The 18,333-nt window shown below is 47.5% G+C and overlaps 1 protein-coding gene across 8 annotated transcripts in view; it reads left to right on the top strand.

The window, feature by feature from the left end:
• INPP4A (inositol polyphosphate-4-phosphatase type I A) overlaps positions 1-18,333 on the top strand; it is a 167,076-nt gene that overhangs the window by 34,966 nt on the left and 113,777 nt on the right. The window lies entirely within an intron of this gene.

Raw genomic sequence — 18,333 nt, 5'->3', positions numbered from 1 at the left:
GCTGCTAGTGGACTAACTTCAAAAAGGTTCCACCATCAATGCAAGGTATTACATTGGACTTTTGGACCAATTGAAGACAGCTCTGAAGGCCAAAAGGTGTAGCAAGCTGTCCAAAGGAATCCTATTCCTGCAAGACAATGCCTCCGCTCACACTGCACAAGCGACCACAGCAAAACTGACCGAGCTGGGCTTCCAGCTGTTTGTCCACCCACCTTATTTACCAGATCTAGCTCCCTCCGACTATCATCTGTCTCCAAATCTGAAGAAACACCTCAAGAGTACCAAATTTTATACCATTTCTGATGCCATGGCTGCTACAGATGCCTGGTTTGAGGCACAACCGAAATCCTTCTTTTTACTAGGCTTACAGAACTTGGAATACCAATGTAAGAAGTGCGTTGACGTCAGTGGAGAGTATGTGGAATACATGTAAAGTTTCATCATCCTATCGTTTCTTTGTGTGTAATGCCAAAGAGTTATCAGAAGCCCCTCGTAGATCTCTGCTTGCAACCAATTTTACACTTAAAGGGAATCTATCACCAATGTTTTGTTTTCTCATGTAAGAGCAGGATAATGTAGAGACAGAGACCCTGATTCCAGCGATGTGTCACTTACTGAGCTGTTTTCTGTCATTTTGATAAAATCAATATTTTCTCTGCTGCAGATCTAGCAGTTATACAGAGCTCATGAATATGCTGGACTACCTGGCAACAGGCCAAGTAGTCCTCTAATGATCTCCTGCTGATTAATAAGTGATTTTATCAAAACTACACTAAGCAGCCCAGTAAGTAACACATCGCTGAAATCAGGATCTCTGCCCCTACGGTGTGCTGCTCTCAGATTAAGTAGCAAAAACCTGGTGTCAGATTCCCTTTTAGGCCGATTTCAGATGTCCGTGATTAATCAGGTACCAGTCACACGCATGGTTATGGTCACGCGTGTGACATCCGTGTTTGCATACGTGTGACAGGTACTGAAGAAAACACTGGTCTGTGAAATAAAAAGATTTTCCATATTTACCTGCTTTCTCCGGCTCTTCTGCCTCCCGCTCCCGACCGCCGCTCATTATATTCATCGATTATTCACCGCACTCAGGACCTGGAAGCCGGAGCATCGAGGGGACAGCGCTGGGTAGAGCACCACCAAGGACAGCACTGCGGGGACAGGTGAGTATTCTGCAAGCACAGTACCATCCAGGAGGTTATCGGCGTTCCCAATGAACTCTGACATCCTGACGACCCCCGCGCTACAGCTTCACGGGTTCATCAGAGTTCTTTGGGAACTGTGATGAGTCCCCGATGCTGTCCCTGCGATGATTCGACTTACAGGTTCTCACCACACACATACATACATACATACATACATACATACATACATACATACATACATACATACATACATACATACATACATACATACAGCCATACATCTATACACTGAACACATATACACACATATGTAAACACACACACAGCAGAACACACATGGATGCATCGAGCACATACACACACATGCATGTATACACTGAACACACTCACACACGGACACACACTCTGCTATATACTCACCCAGCGATGCGGTCCCCGACACTGAAGTCCCGCGTGATATTGGGACAGCTCATAGAGTCCCACGGCTTCCAGTATCATCTCTATGCCGATGACACACTGATCTACCTCTCTGGACCTGACATTACCTCTCTACTAACCAAAATCCCACAATGTCTGTCTGCTATTTCATCCTTCTTCTCTGCACAATTCCTAAAACTTAACATGGACAAAACAGAGTTCATTATCTTTCCTCCGCCTCACTCATCTCCTCCAACAAGCCTTTCCATCAAACTTGATGGTTGCTTACTCTCCCCAGTCTCACAAGCTCGTTGCCTTGGAGTAACCCTCGACTCTGCTCTATCCTTCAAGCCACACATCCAAGCCCTCTTCAACTCATGCCGATTACAACTCAAAAATATCTCCCGGATCCGTGCTTTCCTTAACCAAGAATCTGCAAAAACATTAGTGCATGCCCTCATCATCTCCCGCCTCGACTACTGCAACCTCCTGCTCTCTGGCCTCCCTTCTAACACTCTTGCACCCCTCCAATCTATCCTAAACTCTGCGGCCCGCTTAATCCACCTCTCCCCTCGCTACTCCCCAGCCTCGCCACTCTGCCAATCGCTTCACTGGCTTCCCATCGCCCAACGACTCCAGTTCAAAATATTAACCATGACATACAAAGCCATGCACAACCTGTCTCCTCCCTACATCTGTGACCTAGTCTCCCGTTACCTACCTGCACGCAACCTCAGATCCTCACAAGATCTCCTTCTCTGCTCCTCTCATCTCCTCTTCCCACAATCGCGTACAAGATTTCTCCTGTGCATCCCCCATACTCTGGAACGCTCTACCTCAGCACTACCGTGGAAAGCTTCAAGAGGAACCTCAAGACCCACCTCTTCCAACAAGCCTACAACCTACAATAGCCCTCAGTCCAGTAGACCACTGCGCAACCAGCTCTGTCCTCACCTATTGTACCATCACCCATTCCCTGTAGACTGTGAGCCCTCGCGGGCAGGGTCCTCTCTCCTCCTATACCAGTCTGTCTTGTACTGTTAATGATTGTTGTACGTATACCCTCTCTCACTTGTAAAGCGCCATGGAATAAATGGCGCTATAATAATAATAAATAATAATAATAATTGCTGCTTCCAGCTCCTCAGTGCACTGAATATTCAGTGAGTATAATGAGCGGGGGTCAGGTGCAGGAGGCAGCAGAGTCAGAGACAGCATCGCTGGAGAGAGCTAAATATAGAAAATATTTTTATTAAAAAGACCTGTGTTTTCTCCGGTATCTGTCACACTAATGTCACACGGATCACATCAGTGTGCGATCTGTGTGACACCCGTACTGCCGGAGAAAAAACGGACGTGTGTGTGCGTGCGTGCGGGGTCATGAGAGGTCACACGGTCAGTGTGGAAACATGGATGTTTGAGTAACAGCAAATAATAACATGGGTACGTGTGGCATCAGTGTTAAAAACAGATGTCACAAGTACCTCAAACACGGACGTCTGAAACCGGCCTTCACATGGTTTCAGAAAGCATAGTTAGGCCACACTCAGTATTTTACATCAGTATTTCTATAATGGAGACACGAGCACCACTTCTGCTTTTTTCACTCACCCCTGGTTTTGGCTTACAAATACTGATGTAAAATACTGACCAAATACTGAATGTGTGAACATTACCTCAAATACAAGCAGTTCTTTTATAGAAAGAAAAAACAAACTATGGTCCACCAAACTCTGATATAATACTTGCTGCTGTAAGAAAGCTCATTTGTGTACATTTACACGTTACACAGAACTTCTTATACGTCTTTCTTGATTATTTGTGGTTTGAAACAAGAATTAACATTCCAATTCACATAATCTTTCTCATTATGTCAGAGGTCCATTAATATATTAATAACACAGATACAATGGTGCTTTTTTTTTATATCTTAATTATACCAACCTATCGAGCAGACAGAAATATACTACAGTAAATTAAATAGTTATTACACCCAAAAATTAAATGATTCCCTACTTATATGATAATGACATTGGAGCCTGGTGCCAAACTACACCTGCACCCGGCATCTCAATTTCAACAGTATCTACATTATCAAGATGTTATACAGTTGACCAAGCCGTTGGCTCCCTGCACCCCACCACTACTGGGTCATACCTGCTGCACTGAGCCTCAGCCCACACACAGACCAGAGCAGTGCAGAAGGGAAATTGGGCTAGGTGAGGTTTTTTAATTTTCTTAGTTTGTATTTGTCAAGGGAAACTTTGTGGTTCATAATAATGGTGGTGCTATGGAGGCCATTATATTGTGTGAGGGCCAGCAAACTGTGGTAGAGAAAGGGATGTGGGGACAATCCTACTGTGTATGGATAGACTTTGCACCATCATATTTTATGAGGTGGGAACTGTTGGTGTATCTTTTTGTGGAGGTGAACTGTGCATGTGAAGGAAGGTACGCGTGCCTGGCCGGAGGGGCTCTACACTCCTTCCCTAGAGTGCCTGTATCTGCATATTACTTTGGCCGGGATGTGTGACTCTTACTTTTTTTTAAACTTTGACTTTTTATTTCCTCTTCAACCATTGCAACAGACATGGCCTTCTTTTCTACGGTTCTGCTACATGTACTTCCTAGGGTTCTTTGCCTGTTCCCGCTTTACGGGACCTCGTGTCTGCCAGCTGCCAGGCCTTTGCCTCTGTTCCTCCACTACCTTCTACTGCACCAGCCACTTGACTTCCCTAAGCATGTGCAGGGTGAGCCGTAGGCTCTGGACCCTTCAAGGATAAGTCTGGATTCCCGACTGGCTAGACTTCCTCGCCGCGTCTCCAAACTTGGACCGTTCTCTAGAACTGGCACCTCACAAAGACTGTGTCTCTAACCAACCCCATGGCCATCTGTCACTCCTCCCATCTTGACTCTAAGATTCCCTCTAGCCAGGAAGTACCCACCAGCTTGCTAAAACCTTCATATCACTTATATATAACAATATACTTGGTCTTACCAGGCCTCAGTGCTAGGTGATGCCATCCTCTGCATAAGGTCTGCGCTGCTATATCAAAAAACATATCTAACATACTATACACTTTATTAAAACTTTTTTAGAACCACAGGGAATGGTATACCATTATGGTGGTGGGGGTAAACGCGACCACCTCCTTTATGCCTCCCCACTTAAAGGGAACCTGTCCGGTGCAATATGCACCCAGAGCCACGAGCAGTTCTGGGTGCATATTGCTAATCCTTGCCTAACTGTCCCAGCATCTAGTAGCAAACATAAAGAGATCTTTAGAAAAAGTATTTCTAAAGATCACATATGATATGCTAATGAGGCCGGCGACTAGTCGCAAGGGCGTTACTTCCCTTGGCTAGTCACCCCCTTAGCATGTAGGAACGCCCCTGTAGGCGTTCTAATGAATGCGCAGTGTCAGAGGATGGTCGCACTCGCCTCTGCTGCCATCACTGGACTTCGGCTCAGTGTGCATGATCCTGGACTTTCGTCATGCGCACTGCATTATTTTGAAGCCAGGACGTATACACCCGGCTTTATATTGCGCTTGACCAAAAGTTCGAGATTATGTGCACTGAGCTGAAATCCACAGTCTGATGCGATGGCACCAGAGAGATGAGCGCGAAAATCCTCTGACACTGTGCATTCATTAGCATGTTAGCACACCCACACTTACATGCTAAGGGAGGCGACTAGCCAAGGGAAGTAACGCCCTTGTGACTAGTCGCTGACCTCATTAGCATATCATATGGGATCTTTAGAAATATTTTTTTTAAAGATCCCTTTATCTATGCTACTATAGGCTGGAGCTGCTAGGCAGGGATTAGCAATAGGCACCCAGAACTGCTCGTGCTTCTGGGTGCATATTTAACCTGATAGGTTCCCTTTTAAATGTGGTCTTCCATGATCACAACTTTTTACCTCACCTATAAAATTAATTTTAGAGTCCATTACTCGTCCAGATACGAAACAAGGGTATAAAAAAACCCAACTTTTTAAAACAGGCCACCCATAAGCAACAATTCTCAACAGTCCTTTACCTGCTGTGCGCAGTACTGTCCATGCGCCTGCCTGTTTGTAGCACTGCGCACTACAGACCCGGGCCCACTCCTCAGGATCCAACAGTACCGTCGTCCTCCCCTCTCTGCAGATGCAAGTCCCTGTTGAGCAACAATGTCCAGTGACACCGGCAAAGTCTTTGGGACAAAGGTGCAATATCCTCGACATAAGGGCAAAGTCCGAAGTCCGTGGGGCAGGGAGCAATGTCCTCTAAGCGAAGATAAAGTCCATGGGGCTAGGGCAGTGTCCACAGTGCAGGTGATGAGTGGGTTTATCACCTGCTCAACGAGTCCGCATTCCAGCAGAGGTGAGCACAATATGCCCAAAACAACTAGGAAGGAGGGAAAAATACAAAACAAACCTTTGGCCACTTCAGGTCTTTGCTTTGCCATGGAGGTGGCAGGTATGCAGTTGAAACAAGGCTAGGTGGTTTTCGTTGAGGCATGCATTTTCTGCCCACTACACCTCGCGGAAAACTCCTTTGGCCATTGCATGGATCACTGCCACTATATACCACCCATAGGACCCATCCTGTGTCACAAAGCAGACCCGGTCCCCAGCAGGTCAGAGCGAGATCCTCGCATGCTGAGCCATCATTTACATACACCTTGACTCTCGTCCCGTACTCTTGGATGAAGCCGTAGCTTCGCCCTTGATCAAGGTGCCAGACTATCCCGTACGTGACGCAACTGCCAACTGCACCGCTGCCCTGGAGCTCCAGCTGAGCCCACACTGAAGCCTCCCTATTCTTCCCGTTGATCTCTGCAGGTGCATGGCCGGGGGATCCTTGGCCAGACTGCTTCAGGGCATGGGTTTCAAGGTTTGGGTTGGACTCACCGTGGTCATCGGTATTGGCAACTCTGTCTTCATACTTTATGGCAGACAGGTAAGCGGTATTGTAGTCTGAGAACACTAAAGGCTGCTTTACACGGTACGACCGATTGTGCGATTTCACAATCGATCGTACCCGCCCCCGTCCTTTTTGCGTCACGGGCAAATCGCTGCCCGTGTCGCACAAAGTCAGTAACCCCCGTCACACGTACTTGCCTCTCGTGCGACCTCGCTGTGGGCGGCGAACGTCCACTTCTTGGAGTGGGAGGGACGTTCGGCGTCACAGCGACGTCACACGGCCGCCGGCCAATGGAAGCGGAGGGGCGGAGATGAGCGGGACGTAAACATCCCGCCCACCTCCTTCCTTCACATAGCCGGCGGCGGCCGCGTGACGCAGGTGAGCTGCTGTTCATCGTTCCCGGGGTTTCACACGGAGCGACGTGTGCTACCCCGGAAACGATGAACAACTAAATTAAACGATATTATGGAACCTAGCGAGCAGTACACGACTCACGATTTGTGAGCGATACTGCGTCGCTAGGAGATGTCACACAGGCCGGCATCGCCAGCGATGCCGGATGTGCGTCACAAAAACCGTGACCCCTGACGATCTATCGCACGATAGATTGTCTGGTGTAAAGCAGCCTTTAGGTGGGCTTTGCGCGTTGCAACATCGCAAGCCGATGCTGCGATGTTGCACGCGATAGTCCCCGCCCTCGTCGCAGGTACGATATCTTGTGATAGCTGGCGTAGCGAAAATTATTGCTTTATGTATACTTGCTTACTTGTGCTTTTGAGTTTACCCTGCGCCATCATAATGAATAGGGTGCACAGGGAGAGATTTTATGACCGTTTCATGTATTTCTTCAGGTGGTTGTCTTCTAAAAAGGCTGAAAACATTTTGCTCTCGTTCAAAATCCAATGGAAACTTTTCTTATTTTTTTCTGCCCCGTTCTCCAATATAATTTTTCCTTCCTGCTTCTGTTTACATTTGTTTCTACACATGGGGTTACCAGGAGATGTGTCTACAGGTGATTGCCTTGATCAGTACAAAGGTTAATAGTGGCACAGACGTGATGTACAAAACCCTATTTGCAATTCAAAGTGTTTGTCATGCTTGAATCTATGGTGCCAACCTGGGAGCGTGTGCTTGTCCGTGTAATGCAAGCTGTCTGACACAATGACATTCATGCTTCGTACATTTGGGTTTACTAAACTCTGATAAGCTTAAAAAGTATCCAGCTCTGATTAAGGACGCAGTAGAAGGCTCTGTGGGTGCTAATCTCGGAGCTGTGTACTCCTGTCTCCACACCCTTTGGGAGAAAGGTGGTTTGAGCAAGAAATAGGGGGTCTCAGAACCTGGACCCCACCGATCTGCTTCTAATTAGTAGGGCAATAAAACCTTAAAAATAAATAAAAATAAGACTTTTCATAGAAGATAAGAGAGGACCTTTCTCCAAGTCAAAAGTGAACATTTGATTTTCTTAAATACCTGCTGTTCCCCTGAGTATTCTGCTTGTGAGAATCGGATCCCAGTGAATGACACGGCTCACGCTCGCAGTAGAGTTGAGTGTCACTAGCATATCTCATCTGAATGCTATATAATCGTGTGCCCCGGCCTTACAGTTCCTTTCTTTGGGTTATCAGTTTAGGTGGAGGACAGATGTTACCAGTTCAGTGGAAATACTAGTTTTTGACCACCACAGATTTGATAAGTCCTCAATATCTTGTCATCCGTCAACCCTTTTAACTTTAGTTTTCTGCTTCTATCTCTTCTAATATTGCGCGTGATTTCCCTGTATACTGGCAATTTTATTTCATGAACCTTCATAATTAAAGGAAAAAGAGCAAAGTTTCCATCGCTAGGGATAAATATTAAAAGTCCATTTTATTGAAGATTATAGTTAAAAAATCCAGCAGGTAAGTGATATATGTCGTGTGACCAGCAGAACAACGCGTTTCGACGCTCAGGTCTTAATCATGTTCTGATAATAAATGATGCCGGCTTCCTTTTGTTAGATCTCCCCACTTCCCATAATCAAGAGCTCCTGTACTGGTTACTCAGGGCAACTCCCAAACTGGTAGTTGCAGGAGATCCAACAGAATGGAAGTTACAACAGAGTGATTTGTATAAAACATACGATAGACATACAATGACATACATGTTAAAAAATAGAGATATAAAAATTCTCTATTGCTGGTTGTGGATCTTCACCCTAGGAACTAGATATCCGAGTGGTCTGAATAGTCGTCAGGACTCATTTTCCTGTATTGATTGGCTGCCAAACCACTTCCGTGCGCGGGTCTTGGATCATACCAGCAAGGCAGTGCGGTGAGCTGGATTTTTCTTCTTATCCTTCATAATTAAAGCACACCAATCACCAGGATTTTCGTATATAACCTAAAGCCAGTGCTATATTGACACCATCAGGCTGATTCTATACATATCATTAGTTGTTAGCTTGGATGTATAGGTTTTAAAACACAAGCAAGGGAAGCTTGTAAAATGAACAGTTTTTTTTTATTGACAGCAGGTGCCGATCAGTGAGTATTCATAGTGATTCTTGCCCCCCCCGCCTGTTGTTCCTCCCCCTATCTATTTATGCTAATTCCATTATAGAAGTTTGTGGATATAAATCATGGTGGCTGGAAGGACCTTGCTAACATCATACCCATGTGACAAGAAGGTTCCCTCAGCCAACATAGCTGATACCAGAAAGCAACATTATTTTTTTTGTTGGCTGGGACCCTGCCCCTTCTGTACCACATGGGTATGACGTCAGCACGATCCTTCTGGCTACCATGATTTAGTCATAACCATTAGTAAAATGCCTCTATAATGGAATTATCATAAATAAAAGATAGGGGAGGAACAGGTGGGGAGCAGGAATCTCTATCAAACCCACCCCAGCTTTTAACTGCTGCAGTCAATCAAAAGCCTGTTCATTTTACAAGCTTTATTTGCTTCTGTTTCAAAACCTACACTTCCTAGCTGACAACTAAAGTTATGTATAGAATCAGCCTGATAGCGCCAGTATAGCACTGGCTTTAGTTTATATAGGAAAATCCTGCTGATTGGTGCGCTTTAAGCAATAAGTACTGTGCTCCAGCAATGTTATGTCCATAGGTCTACGTGGTGGAATAACTGGATTGGTGGCTGGATGTTACAGGATCTTTAAACCTCACGCATATGACCATGTGTATATAGACCTGTAGTGCTCTGAATTGAAGCCCAGAGTACAGTTTCTTACTTGTATACGTAACCCCATTATTATTTTTACCTACCAAATACTGTTTTGGGGGAAATACTGTAGTAATTCAGTCATCTTTTTTTGCAGATCAGAAATGTCTATGCAAAAGTGTAGTGGACTCTTCTTCGTATTTCTTTATTATTAAATACTTTGTAAATCATAGTGTACACTGTGTGCAGAATTATTAGGCAAATGAGTATTTTGATCACATGATACTTTTTATACATGTTGTCCTACTCCAAGCTGTATAGGCTTGAGAGCCATGTGCATCTCTGTAATGAGGAGGGGTTTGGTGTAATGATATCAACACCCTATATAAGGGAGGCTTAATTATTAGGCAACTTCCTTTCCTTTGGCAAAATGGGTCAGAAGATAGATTTGACGGGCTCTGAAAAGTCCAAAATTGTGAGATGTCTTGCAGAGGGATGCAGCAGTCTTGAAAATGCCAAACTTTTGAAGCGTGATCACCGAAAGCACAAGGTGTGGCACACTCTGGGACATGGCCAAAGTAAGGAAGGCTGAAAAATGACCACCTTTGAACAAGAAACATAAGCTAAAACGTCAAGACTGATTTTTCAAAGGTTTTGTGGACTGATTAAATGAGAGTGACTCTTGATGGGCCAAATGGATGGGCCAGAGGCTGGATCAGTAAAGGCCAGAGAGCTCCCCTCCAACTCAGACGCCAGCAAGGTGGGGGTGGGGTACTGGTATGGGCTGGTATCATCAAATATGAGCTTGTGGGACCTTTTCGGGTTGAGGATGGAGTGAAGTTCAACTCCCAGACCTACTACCAGTTTCTGGAAGACCACTTCTTCAAGCAGTGGTACAGGAAGAAGTTGGTATCATTGAAGAAAAACATCATTTTCATGCAGGACAATGCTCCATCACATGCATCCAACTACTCCACAGCGTGGCTGGCCAGTAAAGGTCTAAAAGATGAAAAAAATAATGACATGGCCCCCTTGTTCACCTGATCTGAACCCCATAGAGAACCTGTGGTCCCTCATAAAATGTGAGATCTACAGGGAGGGAAAACAGTACACCTCTCGGAACAGTGTCTGGGAGGCTGTGGTGGCTGCTGCATGCAATGTTGATCGTAAACAGATCAAGCAACTGACAGAATCTATGGATGGTAGGCTGTTGAGTGTCATCACAACGAAAGGTGGCTATATTGGTCACTAATTTTATTGGGTTTTGTTTTTACATGTCAAATGTTTATTTTCTAAATTTTGTGCAGTTATATTGGTTTACCTGGTGAAAATAAACAAGTGAGACGGGAATATATTTGGTTTTTATTAAGTTGCCTAATAATTCTGCCCAGTAATAGTTACCTGCACAAACAGATATCCTCCTAAGATAGCCAAATCTAAAAAAAAAAACCACTCCAACTTACAAAAATATTAAGCTTTGATATTTGAGTCTTTTGGGTTGATTGAAAACATAGTTGTTGATCAATAATAAAAAAAATCCTCTAAAATACAACTTGCCTAATAATTCTGCACACGGTGTATATCTTATTTTATCTGATCTCGTTTGAGCTGTGTTTTTACTTGTACTTCCTCCAGACAAATTGCTCAATTACAAGTTAAATGTAATACTGTCTAGTGGCCTCTCTAGTATGAAATGAGGTTATGTTGATACATTTTCATCTACCTGCTTAACCCGCTCAGTAGCGCAATTCACAGCAGCCCGAAACACTGCGTAAATGAGATTTTTTTCCAAGGTTTGCCCTCATTTTGTGAATCTCCAGTGACAAGACAATTCATTTCTGAATTTTAAATCCTACATTCCCAGCAGGTTTGTATCTCATTGTAGAAAATTGAAATGCTAAGTGAAAATTACTTTCCTCTCCATATCCTAAAGGGAATATTGGTTATCCTAAATATATAGTTACACAGTATAGGCTATACTATAGTGGATACCTATATAGATAGTGTGTGTGTGTGTGTGTGTGTATACTCAGAAATATTTTTTCCATTGTGATTGCTTAGTCGGATCTGCAACCAGTCTTTGTACAGTCAGTTTAGTAGGCAAAAATTTATAAGGATATCGGAACTTTCGTCATTTTAACCAAATGAAGCTTTAAATCGGCTCCAGTACAACCAGACTTTACATAACAAAAACTGATCTTATGTTTATTAAGTATAAATCCACTATATTCACCACCTCTGCCACTCTCGTAGCAAGATTTTTTGCCGATCGGCTTCCAGTGATGGAGGAACTGTGCTGCAGCATTTATGTGTGACCACAGGGCTGTGGAGTCGGTAAGCCAAACCTGACTCCTCAATTTCCCTGATTCCGATTCCACAACTCCCTCATACATGGCTCAAGTTTGTGATAAATTTACTGTAGTAAAATGGGAACATCAGGATTTTAATCATTATGATGATGCAATAATCAAGTTGTTTACACCGGCAATGCGGAAGGACGGAGGTAGGCGGGATGTTACGTCCTGCTCATTTCCGCCCCTCTGCTTCAATTGGCCGGTCGCTTAGTGACGGCCAATAGATGCCGAACGAACCTCCCCCTTAGAAAGGAGGCAGTTTGCCGACCACAGCGACGTCGCTAGGCAAGTAAGTCCCGTGTGACGGGTCCGAGCGATGTTGTGCCCATGATGCACAACCGACGGGGGCAGGTGATTTCACCAGCGACATCGCTAGCGATGTCGCTGCGTGTAAAGCAGCCTTTAGAGTACACACAGGTGGTTTCCTTCCACTAAGCATGGGACTTATGAAGGTAACTGCTTGCACCAGAAACTTTTAAGGGCTTCACAGCAAATGGGGTCAATATGTATGCAGATGCCAATTGTTATTCATTTTATCACAAATTAAAATTTCTTTATCGTTCCTATGGGAGACCCAGACCATGGGTGTATAGCTACTGCCCCCGGAGGACACACAAAGTTACTACACTCAAAAACGTGTAGCTCCTCCCTCCTAGCATATACACCCCCTGCTAGCCAGATCTAGCCAGTTTCTTGCTTTGTGTCAGGAGGATCCACACACACACATGCATCCCTTTTTGATTTTTCATTTTTACAAAGATTTGGAAGAAATGCGGGTCCACTGGACTCCCGGCATGTCCCTTCTCACCCCCCTGGCGGCGGTGCTGTTAAGGTTGACTTCAGGGCAGGAGCCCTTCATGCCGCGCTCCTTCAACATCCCTTAGGGGCTCTGATTTGAAGTGGGAGCCAACACGGTTCTCACTGCCTTGCAGGAGACCGGCCTCCATCCGCAGCCCTTGTGCAGGACCCTGCTGGACGGAGCACTGACCCCCACCCCACAGGGACTGGACCCTGCGTCTCAAAGCTAAGTATAGAGACGTTTATTCAGAGGGTCTTTCTGCAATGTGGGGCTCTTTTATTGGGGGGGACAGTGATTGCTGAATAATGCTGCCTTGTTTACTGTGTTTCCGGCCGGTTCCACAGTTTTTACTGAGAACCGCGCCGATGAGGCCTGATTTTCGGCCGCATGCATAACTTTAGGCCCCGGCTTCAGCCGCGGCCTAGTTTCGTTTCGTTCCCCTGCATGTCAGGCATGCAGGGGGACGCTGCAGAGCCGCCCGCCGGCCGCTCTGCACAGGGGAGGACGCTCCTTTTTGAGGTGATGATTCCCTCCCCTGTACATCTCCTTCGCCCTCCGATTCCCGCTCCTGGGTTAACCCTCGCCTCCCCCCCTCACTCTGGCGCCATTTTCTCAGCGTCTTAGTACACTGGTCGGCGCTGGCTGCCCGGCAGCACAGGGAGGGAATACTGGCTGAGGGTCCAGGCTTGGAATCCGGAGGGCACTCATAATATGGCCTGATAAGTCACAACCTCTGGTTGTGCACTTTTTATACACTCTCAGGCATTCTGAAGGAGTTAATTCTTTATCATAGAATCTCCTCCTCAGCAGCATGTCTCACTCTAGCAGCAAAGCTACAAGGCTGTACTCTACATGTGCTGCATGTAACCTCATATTGCCTGAACCGGCACACTGTAATGGTTCTTAGGTGGGAGTCTCCCCAGGCTGAACCCCTGTCTTGGGTATTCTACGCATGCTAGACAGAGCCCCCACCTCTGCAGCATGTCTCACAGAGCGAGGCTGCAGGCTGTTTTTTTATTAGTCTCGTACGGCTATACCGAGCTCCTAACCACTGTGGCCCCTCAGCATGGGGGCTCATTAATGGTCCCTCCAGCTGCTCCGGTTTCGGTGGCTGACCCCCATGGGATTCCTATTTCCAGGGGTCGGCTGTCCCGGCATCTGCTGAGCATGCAGTCCCCCTCTCAGGGCGTTTTCTGCTCGCTCGGCCAAGCTCACAAGGGACTCTCCTTCTGGGCTCAGACCCCGTTCTCCTGACAGGGAGACGCAGGGTCCCCTGTCCTCCCCGTCCCGCAGCTCCGATTACGAGCTGATTCACCGGACGAGGAAGATGTCTCTACCGCGGACACGGACGCTACTTTATGTACATTGATCCGTCCGTAGGTGACGCAGATGCGAATGATTGGCTTGCGTCCATTATTCTTGTGTCCGCCTGATCAGGGGAGTATTCCCCGCTGGCAGAAAGGCACAGTTTACCTTTAGCAGGTCAAGGAGTGTGTTACTTAACCACTCCAGTTTTCAGCCCGCTGCGTCCAAGCCCACAGCCTATCCTGCAGACCCCACAGCGGGGTTCTGCTGCCTGTCTCCCCCTCCCTTCAGAGAGGGTAGCCACTCCGGTCTAGACTGCCCGGTTAGTTGTATCAGTGGCTGACGGCACCTCTATAGGATTCTACCGTACATTAATTTTGTACTGGACCTCAATCCGCTCTGAGATGAAGCGTGTTTCTGAGGACTGTGTTTCCCCTGTCCACCAATGGTGGTCAAGAAGCGGGCTCATTCACTTCAGGTGGCTCAGCCCGGACCGTTATGTCAGTGGCTGATGGCTCCTCACTTAAGGTTCTGCGGTCCGCCCGGTTGTCCTTTGGGCCAAGTCGGTATGGGAACGGCAGGAGCTTGTTCTCCTCAGCTTACAGCAGTGCGGTTTTTTTGTAACTTCTCTGCTTCTCTGGAGGAGATGCATTCTCTCACAGGGACTCTATCCCCAAAACGGTTGCCTGAACTCCAGACTTCAGTCTTTTCATCCTCTGCCAGGTCTGCCATGCTAGACGCCGCACGGCGGTGGTCTGGGCTACCTTCCTCGCTATCCGCAGGCTCCTGTGGCTTCGAAATTGGAAGGCAGATGCCTCTATGGAGGTTCCTGGCTGGGCTCCCCCTTGGTGGGCCCAGTTTCCCCGGAACCAAGCTGGGTGAAATTAAGGAAGCTCTTGGCGGGGAGTGTGCTTCCTCGCCACAAACCTAAACCAGGGAACCTGTCCAGGGCAGGAATCAGTTGAGGTTTCGATGGTTTCCGTTCCTCCATCTGATCGTCCTCTAGCTCAGCCTAGGTTCATGGAACCAAATGGCTCGAAGCTGCGTCTTCAGAAAACCGCAGGAGATGCTGTCACTGAGTCAGTTTCCTCCGAGCTATTTAGCCACGCCAACAACCTCCTTGGTCGTTGGCAGGCTCTCTCCACTTGGCGACGTAGGGTTCTAACACGTCTCCGTTAAATGGGGGCGACATTATATCTCCCTGGGCTACAGGATGGACTTCTGTCCACCCGCCAAACAGATTTTTTTCTGTCAACTCCTCCCGGCTCCAAGGCCGCCGCCTTCTCACAGGCTGTGGCATTTCTTGCTGGCCAATGGAGTAATTGTACCGGTTCCCGACTGGGAACGGTTCTGAGATTTTGCTTAAATCTATTCCTAGTCCCCGAAGAGGGCGGTGCCTTCCGACCTGGATCGTTAGCTTTTCAAGCATAGCCAGGTGGGGCGTTTTCACATGGAGTCTCGGTTTTGTTCCGTGTGTTTTTCGCACCGGATCAATCAAGAGCCCAAGGAGATTCCTTAGCAGCCATCGGCATCAGAGCTGCCTATCGGCAGGAGTCAATCGCAGTTTCTCACCAGCGTTGACTACGTTTTGACAATCGGAGTGGTCCAATTCGTGGCTCTTCCCTTGGGATTAGCCAAGGCCCATCGAGTATTATCATTGAGGCAGCTGTGATTACGGTCCTTGCCCCCCTAGGGTTTGGCAGTGATCTTTTGCCCTGGTCAGCCTTCTTGTTGGGGCTTCATCCAGTGCTGACTCTTAGCAGAGTGCTTCGCTCACTCTCGCCACGCTGACCTATTCGGGTGGCTTGTCTTTCTGTCTAAGTCCACTCTGACTTCGAACCAGGGGCGTCAATGGAAGCGGTTCCTTGCCCAGTTTCCCCTGCGTCCTCTGAGACTGGATGTTTTCCGCTGTACAAGCGAACTCAATCCTCCCACGGGGTGGTGGCTTCGCCACTGACCAGAGGCTCGTTTTCAGTGGTGGCTTCGGCCACTCTGTCTCAAGGGCGCTCCTCTCTGGCCCGTCCCGGGTGATCCTCACCAGGATGCTAGCCTATCTGCCTGGGGAGCAGGATATCTCCACCGTGGAGCGCAGGGCGCTTGGACTCTGTCCGAATCAGCCCTCTGGATCAATGTGCTGGAAATCACTGCTGTATTTCTGGCTCTCCAAGCCTTCCCCATCTGTGAGCGGCTAGGCACATTCGAGTCCAGTCGGACAACGTGACAGCGTTTTCCTATTTCAGCTTCCAGGGCGGGACGCTCAGCCGCCTGGCAATCTTGGCGGCTCAACATTCCTCAGTGGACAAGGGACTCCTAGTCCACCGTATCCGCAGTCCACATCCTAGATGTGAAAACTACGAGGGAGGCTATTTCAGCTGTCCAACCGCGGTCCACAATCCTCAGGTTTTGCGGTAGACACACTGGTTCATGTTTGATCCCAGCTTGTCTCTTTTCGAATTTCACCCTCTACCTCTTGTCCAGAGTCCTGCGCAAGATCGGTAAAAGGGGGCCGTCGGGTCATTCTTCCAGACTGACCCAAGCGGGCTTGGTCCTCTGACCTGCTCCTTCTGTCCGTTGGGTTGCCATGGCATCTTCCGGACCGTTCAGACCTTTTCTCAAAAGGTCCGTTTTTCCCGTCAGAGTTCTTGACGGCATAGCTCTTGAGTCCTGGATCTTAGCGACTTCTGATATCCTTCCCGAAGTCATCTCTGCCTTGACTCGAGCTCCAAAGTGTCCTTTGACCTTTTTGGCCTAGCCGACCCTCCTGTCCCTTCCACAGTCCGGTCTACAGCTAGGACTATCCCTCATTAAGGGACAGGTCTCGGCCCTGTCAGTATGTGCCAGCGGCGTATCGCCCGGCTGGCTCCGGTGCGCTCCTTTTAAGGGCGCATCTCACATCATTCCGCTTTTCCGGCGGCCTATGGAGACCTGGGACCTTAATCCGGTCCTCCCGGTTCCCGGAAACCCCCCTTTGCGCCTCTTGGGGAGGTTTTGTTGTTTCATCTTTCACAGAAAGGTACACCTTCTAGTGGCTATAATTTCCCGCCTGAGAGTTCTGGCTGCACTCTCTCGGAGTCGTCCCCCTTTTTTGGTCTTTTGCATCAAGACAAGGTGGTCTTCGTCCGACTCCGGATTTTTTTCCCTAAGGTGGTTTCTGCCTCCACCTTATCCGGGGCAATTTTCCTGCCTTCCTTTTGTCCGGCTCCTGTTCATCGCTTGAGGAAGCGTTGCATATCCTGGATCGGGTGCGGGCGCTCCGGATCTATGTGTCTCGCACCGCCGTTATTAGGCGGTGCACCTCTCTAGTGCTGACTGGTCGTCAGCGTAACGGTCTCTCGGCATCTAAGCTGACCCTGATGTTGGCCTAGGTCGGCCATTTCCGAGACCTATGAGTGTACTCAGGTGCCTTCCCCGCTGGGGATCGGGGCACATTTGGTCAGACCTGTCGGCGCCTTTATTTTTGGGCTTTCAGGCACCAGGTTGCGGCTCAATAGGTCTGTCAGACTGCAGCTCAAATTAGTCTGCATGCTTTTTCGAAGCACTCCCAACGCATGCTCATGCTTTGGCAGACGTGGGCTTGGGCAGACGCATTTTTCCGGCGTCTGTCGCCCATTTGTGAAGTTAGGTTTGCCTGCTTCTCAGTTGTCTGTTTATTCCCACCCATGGACTGCTTTTGAACGTCCCATGGTCTGGGTCTCCCATAGGAACGATAAAGAAAAAGAGAATTTTGTTTACTTACCGTAAATTCTTTTTCTTATAGTTCCGTCATGGGAGACCCAGCACCCTCCCTATGCCTGTTGGCAGGTTTCTTGTTCCGTGTGTCTTCACCGGCTGTTATGTTGTAGACAGAGGTTCCGGTTCTTCCGGTTTTTTACTCTGTCTCTCTTGTGGGTGGATGTCCTCCTTCAGCTTTTGCACTAAACTGGCTAGATCTGGCTAGCAGGGGGTGTATATGCTAGGAGGGAGGAGCTACACGTTTTTGAGTGTAGTAACTTTGTGTGTCCTCCGGGGGCAGTAGCTATACACCCATGGTCTGGGTCTCCCATGACGGAACTATAAGAAAAAGAATTTACGGTAAGTAAACAAAATTCTCTTTTTTCAGATATTTTTCTCTCTTCAGAATACTTTTGCAAGGCTGTGTGTGTGTGTGTGTGTGTGTGTGTGTGTGTGTGTGTGAATTTATTTAGGTGTGTATAAAAAATAAATATATTTTTAGATGTTGCTTACACTTGTATAGT

Source organism: Anomaloglossus baeobatrachus, chromosome 2 (genome assembly GCF_048569485.1).
Source record: "Anomaloglossus baeobatrachus isolate aAnoBae1 chromosome 2, aAnoBae1.hap1, whole genome shotgun sequence".
NCBI lineage: Eukaryota > Metazoa > Chordata > Amphibia > Anura > Aromobatidae > Anomaloglossus > Anomaloglossus baeobatrachus.
The sequence above is the reverse complement of the archived record's forward strand: the minus strand, read 5'-3'. Positions and strand labels throughout refer to the sequence as shown.